The sequence below is a fragment of the Vicugna pacos genome, chromosome 1 (genome assembly GCF_048564905.1).
Source record: "Vicugna pacos chromosome 1, VicPac4, whole genome shotgun sequence".
NCBI lineage: Eukaryota > Metazoa > Chordata > Mammalia > Artiodactyla > Camelidae > Vicugna > Vicugna pacos.
Genome location: NC_132987.1, coordinates 32,363,655 through 32,376,910, shown reverse-complemented (window position 1 = coordinate 32,376,910; position 13,256 = coordinate 32,363,655). Strand labels below are relative to the sequence as shown.

General features: G+C 49.5%; 1 long non-coding RNA gene across 1 annotated transcript; it reads right to left on the bottom strand.

Annotated features, from left to right (window-relative positions):
* Nucleotides 1–2,688: 2,688 nt before the first annotated feature.
* Nucleotides 2,689–11,810, bottom strand: LOC116281020 (uncharacterized). Its single transcript, XR_004190475.2, has 3 exons — nucleotides 11,663–11,810; nucleotides 9,173–9,254; nucleotides 2,689–2,783 (listed from the first exon to the last, which is right to left on the bottom strand). It is a non-coding gene; the product is annotated as an uncharacterized lncRNA (long non-coding RNA).
* Between the last annotated feature and the right edge of the window lie 1,446 nt (nucleotides 11,811–13,256).

The window sequence follows — 13,256 nt, the reverse complement described above, 5'->3', positions numbered from 1 at the left end:
TCCCTAGCTTGTGGAAGCATCACCCTGCTCTCCGCCTTCACGTTCACATGGCATTCTCCCTGAGTACATGACTGTCTGTGTTCTCATTTCTTTTTTTAAATAAGGACCCCAGTCAGACTGCATTAGGGCCCACCCTACTGACCTCATCTTCAGTTAACTAACTGTATCTGCAATGACCCTAATAGGTTATATTCTGAAGCAGTGGAGTTATCTCAACATATGAATTTTAGGGGGACACAATTCAACCCATAACAGAACTTAACCTACACTGTATCTGGTCCTCACAACAAGGCTGCAAGCTTGGCATGATCCATCTTCTACAGATGGGTCAGGCCCCGGAGGTGGGTGGTACCCAGGGGCACAGGCAGGTGAGTGTGAAGAGTGTGGACTCTGGAGCCAGGCTGCCTGGGGTGGGAGCCCCGCCCCTCCTCTCGGGAGTTAATGACTGTGGGTACGTTGTTTCACCAACCTGTGCCTCAGTTTCTTCACCTGAAGAAACAGGGATAATATAGGTCCACCATTTCAAAACCTTAAAAGCTCCAAAGGCCAAAAATTATATTTGTAACATGCCTGGCAATAAAACCTGACCTGAAATAAATTCATTTGATAGAGAAATATGTCTTGAGTTGGCATGAGGCTCCCTGATTTATGCAACATGCACATCTGGCTACAGAAACATTAGGACGTCTGATTACAGGATGCTGTCAGAGATGCTGCAAGGTGTTACGTCGCCTGCAGGACATGCGCTGTGTTGTCCTTCTCACGTCCCCGAATTTATTAAACGTAATAATAACAACAGCAACAACAACAGTAATAATAATAAACTGTCTTGTTTAAAGTCACGCAGATGGTAAGCCAGGAAAAGAAGGCTCTAGTGCTTGAGAGCAGGAGTGTCTGACACCATATAAGCTGTGCTTTCCATGCTGGCAGAGCCACCCCTGAGACACCCGGGCTGGGACTTATGTCCTGTGGTCCTTAAACCAGCCTTGTTTATTTAGTATACTGAAGCACTACCTTCTGGGACGATTATTAAGTGAAACCAGGTCCCTTTTTGAATTAGTTGGTGGGGCTTCCATGATAAAGTGCCACAGACCGGGGGCTTAGACAACAGAGACGTGTTTCCCACGGCCCCGGAGGCTGGGAGTCTGAGACCAAGGTGTCTGCGGGGTGTTTCTGAGGCCCCGCTCCCTGGCTTGTAGGTGGCTGCCTTCTCCCTGTGTCTTCACATGGTCCTTCCTCTGAGCACACCTGTGTCCTAATCTCCTTTTCTTACAAGGACCCCAGTCATACAGGACTAGGGCTCATTTAAAGACCTTATTTTTACTTAATTAACCTCTTTAAAGTCTCTGTTTCCAAATAGTCACATTCTGAGGTACTGGGGGGGTTAAAGCTTCAACATATGAACGGAGTTGTGTGTGTCACAATTCAGCCCCTGCCACTATTTTAAGAAACTGGATGGGTAGGGGAGGGTATAGGTCAGTGGTGAGTGTACGCTTACAGCACGCATGAGGTCCTGGGTTCAATCCCTAGCACCTCTATTAAAAAAAAAAAAGAAGAAACTAGACAAATTTCTGTTATACTAGATGCATCCCATACACCTGCTGGCTCACTTCTGCTCCAGTGTTTTTCAAATTGTGGTCCAGCATTTAATTGGACCTGAAGTCCCATCACTTGGGCCCTTAATAAAAATAAGCCTGTTTTCCAGTCTCTGAGTTAGAATCTGGGGGAGGGGATTGCAGGGCTCAGGCATGGAGTTTGCTTGGTTTTCACATTTATATAAAGGCTTAGTTTAATTAAAGAAATTTAGGAAAATCCAGGTAGCAAGGTAGCCCCCCACTCCCCGCTCCTACTGTAGTCCACCCCAACCTCCATCCCCCATTAGCGCAGGCGAAAGAGGAGCCGGAGGTGGGGGCGCAGCCCTGAGGGAAGTCGGAGGGTGGAGCACAATTCCTCCTGAGGCTCCTACAGTGTGGGTCACCCTACAGGGTGACCACAGGGCCTCCTTTCCTGCTCAGAGCCCCCGAGGCCCCTTCAGTGCAGGCAGGCAGAGCTTCGCGGTGTAGACTCAGGCAGAGGAGGCCGTCCTCCCAGGCAGTGCCAGGGTGTGGCTTGCACCTGACCATGGGCTCCAGGCATTGCTGGTGGGCAGCATGCCCACCCCTCGTCCCAGCTCCCACAGACCGCAAAGCCCTCCCTTGCCCCTTAGAATGGCGGACGACCCGAGCCTTAAGAGATTTAAGAGACTGGAGATGGGGCATTTTCCAGAGCCACAAGCTGAAGCAGGGAGCAGAGGGGGAGGTGGTTCCTGCAGTCACTGACTCTGCTCCAAAACTTCCAGTGATCTCTCCCTGGAGCTGGGCAACTGGTGGGGTCCTGCTGGCTCCTTGCAAGCTGATGTTGGGAAGCAGGTTTGCCATCCATGTGAGCACAGCCTTGTAACCATGACCCAAGTGGGTGTCAATGGCAGGTGTACATTTGTGCACACACCCATGTCTCATGCCGGCGTCGGGCTGGCCACCAGCAAAACAGCAGCGAGTGGGAATCTAACTGGGAACAGTTTCCCCAGCACCATGACAACCATCAAAGCAAATGGCGATAATCCATCCCTCACCTTTCTTTGCTGGTATTGGTTTAGATTTCTCATGTCTTAAAATACTTGCCTGGCGGAAAACGCAGTGACTCACCTGGACTAGGACTGAACAGAACAGGCAGAGGGCGCTGTCTTCTGAAGAACTGTCAAAAATCTGCACAGCGTCTGAGGTCTTTCATGTCACACACTGTTCCTGTCAAATACAGAGACATTTCCTACTCTCTCATCAAGGCTGGAGTTGCCAAAGAAAGTAGTTATGATGTGTCAAACTTTGGCATTCATATTAAACAGAGTTTAATCAGGTAGGTTCATCTGAGAATCTCCACCACATAGTCTACCTAGTGCACAACAGGCCCCCTTTTTGATAGGACACTCTCAAAAATGAAAGTTCCTGAGCAGAAACACTCAGCTCCGTGTCCAGTCCTCTGGTGGCATCTCAGACAGTGTTAAATTCTAAATGTTGGGATTTCATGAATCCTGAGCACTTCATTGACTGAAGAACTCCCTCAAAGCTGGTAATTTTCAAACAGTATGGTTTGTAAACTTGAATTAATAAAAAGTAAGGTCAAGAATTTTACCATCCATTAAACTGTGTTTATTGGTCCTCTCTTAATTCCACCTGAATTCCACAGGCTGTAAATTGTGGTTTATTGGAAAATACTCTGGAGCCAGTCCTGGTTTCAAAGCCTAGGTTTGCCACTAATTATCTGTGTGACTTTAGCCAAGTTACTTTACTTCTCTGAATGACAGTTTTCCCAACTGCCAAAGTGGAATTGATAGATTACATGGCAGTGAATATTAAAAGAGATCATGAATGTGAAAGCTGCCAGCACAAAGTGTGATCCCAGGATGCACATTTCTTTTCCTGTCTCTCCCTTTCCCACCTGCAATTTGAAATGAGCATCATTTCCGGCTCACTAATGTTCTAATATTGGCACACTTCAGTATGTGGCTTTGCATACTTTTAGAATGTCACAAATAATCCTCCAAGAAAAATTAGAAATGCTCAGGATACAGAGCCTGAGACCAGCAGTCGCTGAAGTCAGGAGAGGTGATTTGGGTGCCCAGACAGAAAAAGAAGAGCAAAGGCCCCCTGGTCACTTTCAGAGACTTGGCAGGAGGGAGCTGCAGTTTCTTCTTGAAAGGCCCATAAAAATTCTCTGTGAAACGTGACCAGCTAGGGGCAGCTCCAGGGGCACAGTCAAGGCCCCTGGGAGCCCAGCCTTTCCCACACACTGCCTCCTGGCCTACATCCTGTCCCTGACCTGCCACCCCTGGTTAGGTCCAGCTCCAGTCTGCACTGACTTCCACAGCTCTTCCAGTCAGAACCTCAGGTTTCAGTATTTGTTGGGGCTTCCCCTCATTCTTTCATTTCTTTGGTCTCAGCTTCCCACCAGGGAGAAAAACAGGCTCGAGCCTAGCTGCACTCCTTTTCAGTTGGGTTATTATGGATAAATGACTTAGTCTCTTTGAAACTCAGTCTTCCCATCTATAAATGGAGATCCTACGTCGTTAGGCTGTTGTGAAGACTCATGTGAATAAAATGCACATCAAAATATTTTGTGAAATGCTGAGAAAAAAAAAAAGGGAATTCAAATCCTTAGCGTGTATACCTTACCGGCACATAGTGGGTGCTCCAAGATTTACGTTAGGTTAATTTTTGTTTAAAAGTCTTTGCCATGGGAATACTGTACAATTCCCAGACACATCAAGTCCTCCAAGGGGGTCCATGGGTTCCGAGGTGATTTCTAGGGGATGGGATCTGACATTTGCTGTGCACTGGTCATGTCCAGGCTCAGGCCTGGGGACAGCTCGTGGGATCCTCGAGGGCTAGGTGTTAACCAAGATTCCCTCACCACATGTGGGGCAAATGAAGCCACACCAGGACTAATAACCCAAATGTCAGTTTGTTACCACCATCTCTCATGTAGAACTTAATCCCAGCAAAGCGCCTTCCCTCCTGTACTTTCACGGAATCCCTGGGGGGCGGCTCAGCGGTCCCACCATCAAATCAACAGGGCCGAGCTCCAGGCCCCGCCCCTTTCCCTGCTCTGCGGTTTAGCAAGCCTGTGCCTTGGAGAGTGCCTTCCTCCCTGTTACGACTGTTTCTGGGGTTCCCAACAAGGTGAGCTTGTACCTCAGTAAACAATCAGTTAGCGTTTAGCGGCAGCTTTGCCCAGGAATCAGACATGAATCCAACCCCTGGTAGGGCCCAGGATGCATCAGCCGTATTAACACAGTGCACTCAGAACTATGCCCTTCTTGGACCCAGATGCTTTGCCCCTGACGAGCTCACAGTGCTAGGTTCCTGGCGGCTCCCCTGACCCCTGGGGTTTCCCCTTAGATCAGCAGACATGACACGCCCAGCCCAGCGCAGCTCCAACAGGCGCTCCCACTACACCGTGAAGACAGGAAGGCTCAGAGCGGGAAGGAACGTATCCAAGGTCACGCAGCCCACAGGCAGCGCAGATGAGAGCCAAACCCAGAGCGAAGTCCAAATCCCATGTTCTCTCTGATCCAAATCCCATGATCAAAGTGGCAACGTGACACGTTGTTCTGACCCTGGCGTTCCTACAGCAGGGCACGCTGTGCTGGGTCACTGTTTACTGTACATACTTTTCTCCTCCCTGGAGGCTTCCGTCTCTTTCTGCTTGGTTTTTATTGGGATTTATGCTTTCAACATAAAAAACTGGGGATTCCTTGCCATTTCACCTTTCTTCCCATCCTGAGTTCCCTCCCTCTTTGACTTATAAAAATTTATTTCCCTGTGATTTGGCTCATGGTTAAAAGCACCATGGAGCTTATGCAGATGAGAGAACAAGCAGGTCTTGGCTACAGCAAAGAGACACCTTAGCCAGGGTTAGTAGATCTGAGAGAAACACAAACCCTTCAGCTCGTTCCCAAAGACCCTACAACTTGGCCACCCTCCATTACCCCTCTGCTCCAGCCGAATGGTCCTGACCCTGACTTCTCATTCTGCCCCCAGCGGTAGCTTGGTGCCCAGAGGGGTGGGCCTGTGCCCCTGCGTACTGGCCCCAACACAGCTGTCCCTCCTGGGCCATCCCAATGACCTGCCTCTGATGCTCTTCCTGCCTGACACTCCGGTTTCCAGCAGGGGCCCGCCCCTAGTTCTGGCCTCGCGCCTCTGGGTCCAGGATCTTGACTTTCTGTCTCGGCCTTGCTGGAGCTTTTCTTAGCTTTTCTTCTCCCTTTGATGCTGCCAGTGGACCTGCCTGCATCTAAACCCTTCTCCTGACCCCCAGAAAAGATGACCGCATTTCCTCCCCAGGCACGAGTGCTCGACTTGCCCTAGACTCGGGCTGTACCAGCTCCACTCGTCACCCAAGACGACTCTTCGGGGAGGGGGATGGTGCACACCGGGCTGCACCCTGAGCTGGCCACTTCCTGGGGTCAGGCAGCCTGTCACTTTCTTCAGTGGGCTCCTAAGGTACTAGCAGCCATGGTTCTTGGGTGCCCCGGTAACTGAGGGAACTGAATCTTTACCTGGGTTTCTTAAAGACCCTATTTTATAACACAATCCCCCCACCTCACACTTCGTGCCCTCCCATTCTTTCTTTTCCTCCAGAGCACTTGTCACCATTGTGACACACTAGGTGTCCCCCTCCCCTCTTGAGATCTGAGTCTGCTTTGCTTGAGCACCTGGCCCACGGCGACTGCTCAACCGCCGTCTGCTGAATGGGTGACTCGGATGCCCACGGCCTTGGCAGGCAGCACGGAAAGCACATACCAGGATGCTGGGAAGAACAGGAGTTCTCGTTCCTCAGATGTCACAGAGCCCAGCTGCCTGAGGCTGCCGAAGAGGATTTCCACACCTCCTCCAGCTTAGCCAGGGCAATAAAATGTCCACAAGTGCTTCCCAGCACCACGGTGGGCACTGTGGGAAATATAAAGCCTTCGGGCAGCTTATTATCCTGGCTAGCCTCTGAGCCACCCACCCTGCTGGAAAATGGACTGTCTCCTGCAAGCCCTCAGCATGCCTGCACATCTCAGTGGAACTCCGAATTACATGCTGTGCCCCCACCTCCACGCCCCGCTGGCTCCTTCCTCCTCAGACACGAGCAGTCTTACTCATCCTCACATCCCCAGTGCCCAGCACAATGCGGAGAAGCTACGAAGGGTGTGATGAATATTTGATGAATAAATGAACTCCTGGGTTCCACAGGAGAAAGGCAGCCCTTTCTGAATTAATTATGTGACTCAAAAGCCAGGGCATGATGAGTTTATTTCTCCTCATTGTGATTAATGATTTTTTTTCCCAAAGAGTTTTTCAGTTCTGCGATTTAAGTTTTACATTTTGTAAACTTTAAGATAACCCTTATGGAATAATGCTCCTTCCAAAAAAGACACAGCATAAATTTTACAATAAAATTGATGACTATGTTTCCTCTCCCTGGACCTTCCATATCTCCTTTTACTTAGGGCTGATTTTTCTGTTTTGAAATAATGTGCAGTGTTTTATGATATTGAAAGTAAAAGTCTGTGAAGAAAAGCTGATGCTGCCTTTATGATCTCTCCTGGGATAATCAAACTTTGTATTTACTACAGAAAGGTTTTTTTTTTAAACAGGCAACAACTAATTATCCAGTTTCTCTTGGAATTAGGAGAGGGTGTTTTACTGTAAAAAGAGGAAATAATACACAGGAAAAGTAAGACAGTCATTGTCACACCCAAGAGAGGGGAGACCGAACAGTTTCTAAATGGAACTATTTATGGGCTGCACTAAGCTTTCAGCCAGACTGGACATTGTATTTAGCTGATTATAGTCCTCAAATTCAGTGATCAGAAATTAGTTTAGTCACTGTGGTAAGAAAATTGAAGAAGAGAAAAATGCTGCTTTGATTTATGATTTTCAACATTAGTTGTCTCCACTGATCAACCTATGGATAAGCTGGATAAGTGCCTGGATGCCAACCCACTTCATGCTATGGGAATACTCCACTCATTCTGAGAGTTTTACAAAGTTAAACCCCTAAAGGCAGCGTGGTGTGCCTCTGTTGTGCCTGTTGTACAGCATTTTCTGCTAACAGCATCCTGATTGATTTGGAGGAGGGATGTGGGGAGCCACGCCTCTCCTCACTCTCAGCTCCTGAGGTTAGAAACAGTCATGTGACCTGCGCTTGGCCAATCAGGGATTGACTCAGAGATGGAGACATGAGTAAAGCTGGGCCAACGGGAACCTGATTTGGGATTGCTGCTGACACCATTGAGAAAGACGTGCTTTGTCTTTTGGGCCTGCTTATTACGCCTGGAGCTGCTGCCTGAGAGTGAAACCAACATAGAAGAATAAGACAGATGATAAATTCAACTCACACTGCAGCTTGGATGTATCAATAAAACATAATTTCTCTTGTTTACCCGTGATCAATCTGGCCCTTCACTGGTTAGTAGGGGGTGAAACCAGCTTAAATCTTGGTCCACTCCAATAATTTCTATATTCCCTTTGAGAACACGCTCAGTTTCTCAGATGGCTTCCCTTGTCTCCTGCTCCACCAATAAAGATGATAGTTCCAGGCTGATATTCACCTGCTCCCTCCATCATGGCTGACCTGGTTGATAAAATACTGAAACATGCCTGGAGCAGTTGGTAAATAGGCACTGCCTTGAGTTCCCTGAGAACCACCTCCCTGGACTTTTTCCTGAGCTCCTCACAACCCATCAACAAAAACATTAATCACGGATACAGTAGGGGACTCCATTCAGACTGGTCAGTGCCTGAGCCTGTAAGATTTTTAAATGTTTTGGTCATCATCCCTGTAGGGTATATATGGTGAAGGTAGAAGAGGGGTTTGTGCTTCCATGTCCTCATGGTGTTGAGAGAAAGGGAACTCTTGGCCTTACACGCATCCTTGGACATAGCTGCCTGTTGTCTGCCCATGTGAGGACAATGTCCACCTTTTGCTTGTACTGGGTGTTCTACCAGCCTCTGATGTGAAGTCTGTGGATGGCGAGTTTGTGGCCCATCCTCTCACCTGAGGCAGCGCTCGCTCCCTGCCTAACTTGGCCTCTTCTCTGCCCTTCCGGTGTTTCTGACTTCCGGCCATGACTTCCTATCAGTCCTGATCCCAGGGTCCACCCTGCAGCCAGTACCAGTGAATCACCCCACTACAGTGATCACCTCCAGCAAGCTGGCCACAGACTTGCTGCTACGTCTGGATAGGGTCTGAGCTACATGGGGACCTAGGATAGCTTAAAAAGTCCATTGTGGGCCTCCCTCCATCTGACCAAAACTAGGCTACCCAGGCTCTTCGTCTCATACTCAGGAAGTGTGGCAGGGGTAAGGTGCTCCCATGTCTGTGGGGCTCATCGCTACTTTTTGAACACAAAGGCTCCTCCCAGGCCTCCGGTCTTCTGCTGCTGCTTCTGTCCCCCAACAATCCTCCTTTCTCCCTGTCTAGACCTCCCATACATAGAACCTAAGATTCAGTCTACCAAACCCAGTCCCTGATCTTCTAAAGAGGAAGGTAATGGAATGAGAGGTCATTTTCTCAAGGTAAGAGCTTGAATTACATGGCTATTGTCCTGTTACACACTCTATTTTTGAATGCTGGAGCTGAGTGTTACCTTTTCTTTCTCTTTGTATATTTTCTGGAAAGAATCTTCATCCCTTCCCCCTCCAGCAGATAAATGCCTAAATTCATATGCTCTGAAAGGCAAAAGAGAAAAGTACATTGGTAACTTCAAAACATAATCCTTGTTACCTCTGCTGACATCTTTTAAGCACCAAAACCTAACCGTGCCTGAAGCCAGTATACCCAGTTTAGCAAACCAGTGGATTCCATTTTGGGTTGAGCTGGTTAGAGCTGCATTTCAGTCACTTACTCCCTGGAGTCCTGACTGACACGGGAATAACAGCATCTCTTTCACATGATTTGCGTGGCCTTTGGCTCGGCTGCACATGCCAGTGGGGCTGGTTACATGCATTTGATGGTCAGACTGCTGCCGTGGCTGAGTCCCGCCCGACAGGGACAAAGCTTGCTCTGAAGAGCTCCCCAAGTTCAGTCCTAAGCCTTCCAAATGCATTGCATCCTCTCACGTGGTAGAAGGAAAAGAACGAAGTGGGCGGAATCCTTCCTTTGGGTTATCTGGGGTTGGACTCCCCTCTCCTCGCATTTGCCATTGTGGAGGCTCTACTGAGACTATCCTACCCCTCCCTGTTAACCCTTTCTGCTTCTCTTTACCCTCTAAGCATGTTTCAGTTTCCCAGAGTAAAAAGACAATAAAAAAAACCTCATGCCCAGCTGTAACTTCCCCTTTCCTGCCCAATCAACTCCCCCGAAACAGTGGGCTACACCCAGCACTCCTGCTGCTCCTCCTCCCTGACTCCATTTACTTCTACTCCACTGTGACTTGGCTTCTGCTCTCACATCCCCACCGAAACTGGGGTCACACGAGTCATTAATAGCTTCCTCATTGCTGAAATCAACAGGCCCATTCCCGTGCTAGCGTCCTGGACATCTCTGTGGCATTTCCCACTCCCAACCACTTCCTCAGCCTGGGCAGGCTCTTTATTTGGACTGTTGGATGCCACTGTTCTTTTTCTAGTTTTCGTCCCACTTCTCTGCCCCCTCCTCAGGATCCGTATTTGATCCTATGAAGCTGGTATCTGTCAGGTTTCAGTTCTCATCCACCCCATGATCTCAGTCCGCTTGCTCTGGGTCATCTCAGCCCCGCCCCAGTTTCAGTGACCACCTCTATGTTGACCCTTTCCCAATGGACATTTCCAGGCTTTTCTCCCATGCTTGGCAACCCACGTTCCTAACTGCTTCCTGGAGGTCCTCCCTGGAAGTTCCACAGTCACTTAAAAAATACATTCAAATCACAGTCTTCCTCTCAGACTGGTTTCTACTCCTCTGCTCGCTATGGCAGTGAATGGCATCATCATCCATGAAGCTGCACAAAGAACCAGGAATCCTGGGTTCCTATTTTCCTTTCCCCATTCCCTGCTTATTGAGTCAGACCGTTGAACCTGGTAGTATATAATGGATCTCCCAAAGCAGTGTGTGTGAATGGATGAATGAACTACGGGGACAGAGAAAACCAGCGTGCTAACTTGAGTCTAAAACTTGATGCCATTTTACCTTCCACAGTTTTTCCCCTGCTTCCTGGTTAACAGGAGGGATCATCATTGTACCAGATGGTCTTCAACTCTGTTCATTCCTGTACTCCAATCTGATGCCCTAGGCACTTAACCACCTTCTTATCCATTTACGCTCATTGCTTCTTCTTGTGTCTGCCCAGGTTAGGAAAAGAGGAGAGAGGCCTCTGTGATAAAGTAGGACTTCAAATATAAATTTCACCACCGTGCAGAACACATTTCACCCTGATAAGAGGTCCTGATGTATCTCAGCAGCCACTGTGAGTCAGAGTGAGAGTTGGGAGGGGAGGAAGGGAAAAGGGAGGGGGAAGGATGGGGCAGCGGGAAGAAAGATAAACAGAGGCCATTTCCTCCTTTCCCTGTCTTGCCAGGTCACGGAACCCTGCGTGAGTCTCCCCAAGTGCTGTGCATGGGAAAGTACCTTCCTTCTCGTGCTGCCTGACTTCTGCCTGGAAATGAGTACTGTGATTGTCTCATGAATGCCTGTGTGTCTAGCAGTTTCGACTTCTTAAAACACTGCAAGGATATCTGAGTGACTTCCAAGAGCAGGCATTGTGCTAAGCAAAGTGCACCTTATCTCATTTAAGCCCGGTGACCCTAGCAAGTAGATTCTTTTTTTTTTTTTTTAATAATTTAATCTCCACTTTGTAGACGAAGAAACTAAGGTTTAGAGAAGGTCATCTTCAGAAGGTCATCCAGCCAGTAGTGGAGTCCTGCAAATCATCAAATCAAACCCAGGTCTGTGTCATTCTATGCCCAAGTGTGGGGCGACTACTGATGTATTCGTAGTTATTTTTCATACCATACATACATTTAGTACATAGTTACAACCAGGCACCAGATAAATGCTCACTGAAGGAGTGCCTAAACCATGCCAATAAGAGGTGGAACTGGTCCCAGCTGGCAGAATCCAGAAAGGCATTTCCCAACGTCTCCTTGGACGTCAATTTTCTCACCTGTAAAATGGGGGTATGAAGCAAATGCCCTCTAAGGAGCCTTTAGCGTTGTGTGGCTGTCTTCCAGTGGCGCGGTGCTTCCAACGTGTCGCCAGGAATCTGGACTTAGAGCCCGACCACCAGGGCTGGCTCCTCCACTGGCGCCCCCTGCCCCGCCGCTGACGCCCGCGCCCTCCCCCGCCGCCCTCGCCCCAAGCCCAGAGCGACGCGGCCCCTCTCCGCGCATGCGCACACGCGGGTGACCGGATTGCAGGCAGGGAGTGCAGAGGCGACTCCCTCCCCCAGCTCGGGGGAATCAATGCCCCCAGTAGGGATGGGGTGATCCTGCCCGGAACGGACCGGGGCCCACGGGGGAGGCGCCTGGCTCTCGTTAGGAAAGGCCAGAGCCTCCCCACAAGGCCCCTGGAAAGCTGTTCCCGTGCGGGAGAGCGTGTTCCAGCCTCCGCGCCCTGGCGCTGGACGTGCTGGGAGGCACAGAGGGGCCCTTCTTTCCCAGCACAGATGGAAACGCTCTCCTAGCACTGCGGCCTGGGGTGTGGAGGAGGGGAGGGCCCCGCGGCCCCGCCGACTCAGAAAGCCTGGGAGGATTTTCCACTCAAAAACCATACTGCTGATTAAAATAAAAACGTCTAAGGTCACTGAGGACATTCATCCACCGCGGGGTGGGGAATGGGAGGTGTGAGGCGTCACCTGATAGCATAAGCTACTAAAGGGCAGCAGGCACTGCGGGAGGCTCGCCCTTTACTGCTGCTTCGGGATGAATAACAGAACCTGAGCAGCTATTTTTACACTGGGTGAAACATGGAGAGACAGAGCGAGGGCGCGCGCGCTCGCGCGCTCGCACACGAGGAGGGGAGAGAGAGAGAGAGAAGAGGAGAGGAGGGGAGGGGAGGAGAGGAAGAGAGGAGAGAGAGTTGGGAGGAGGTGGGAGTGACAGCGGAGAGGACCTAGGGAGAGACGTGCAGCCTCTTCCCTACTCATCCCGTGGTCTGAGTCCACTTCCAGCTGCAGATTCCCTCCCCAGAACTCAAGAATTATTGGTTGTTTTGAAATCAGAGAAGGAAAAAGGAAGCTAATCAAAAAGTTGGCCTTAAATGGTGAAAATAAATGCGATATCAACATTCTGAATTTGTCCCTGTTGGTCCCCTAGTCCTTTCTCAGTCCCTTGCTTGTTTGCCATCTTTTGAATGTCTAAGTCCGGGGTGGTGGATCATGGAATGGCCTCTAGTTGGTCAGGGTCAGTGGGCTGGAGGAGACTGGGAAAGAGGAGCCCTTCTACAGGGATGCCATTCAGATTGTCACTGTTTAGTGTACGACTTCCTCCTGTTTGGACTTAAAGTCCTGCTTCTTCAAAACACGGAGTTTTAGGCCATGGTGAATTCTGGGAAGGCAGAAAGATGTCAAGAAAGGGTGATTGCTGACCCAAGAGCCCAGAGCATGTGCCTGTGCTTTCCTCTGTCAGGGGAAATGTGGTGCTGGACTCACCACTCACAGGAGGTGTGTTGAGAGATAGCCGCAAGCTGCCGCGGGAAACACTGCTGACATTCGTTCACTTCAGACCACTCCATTTACTTTGATTCCATTGAACTTCCTT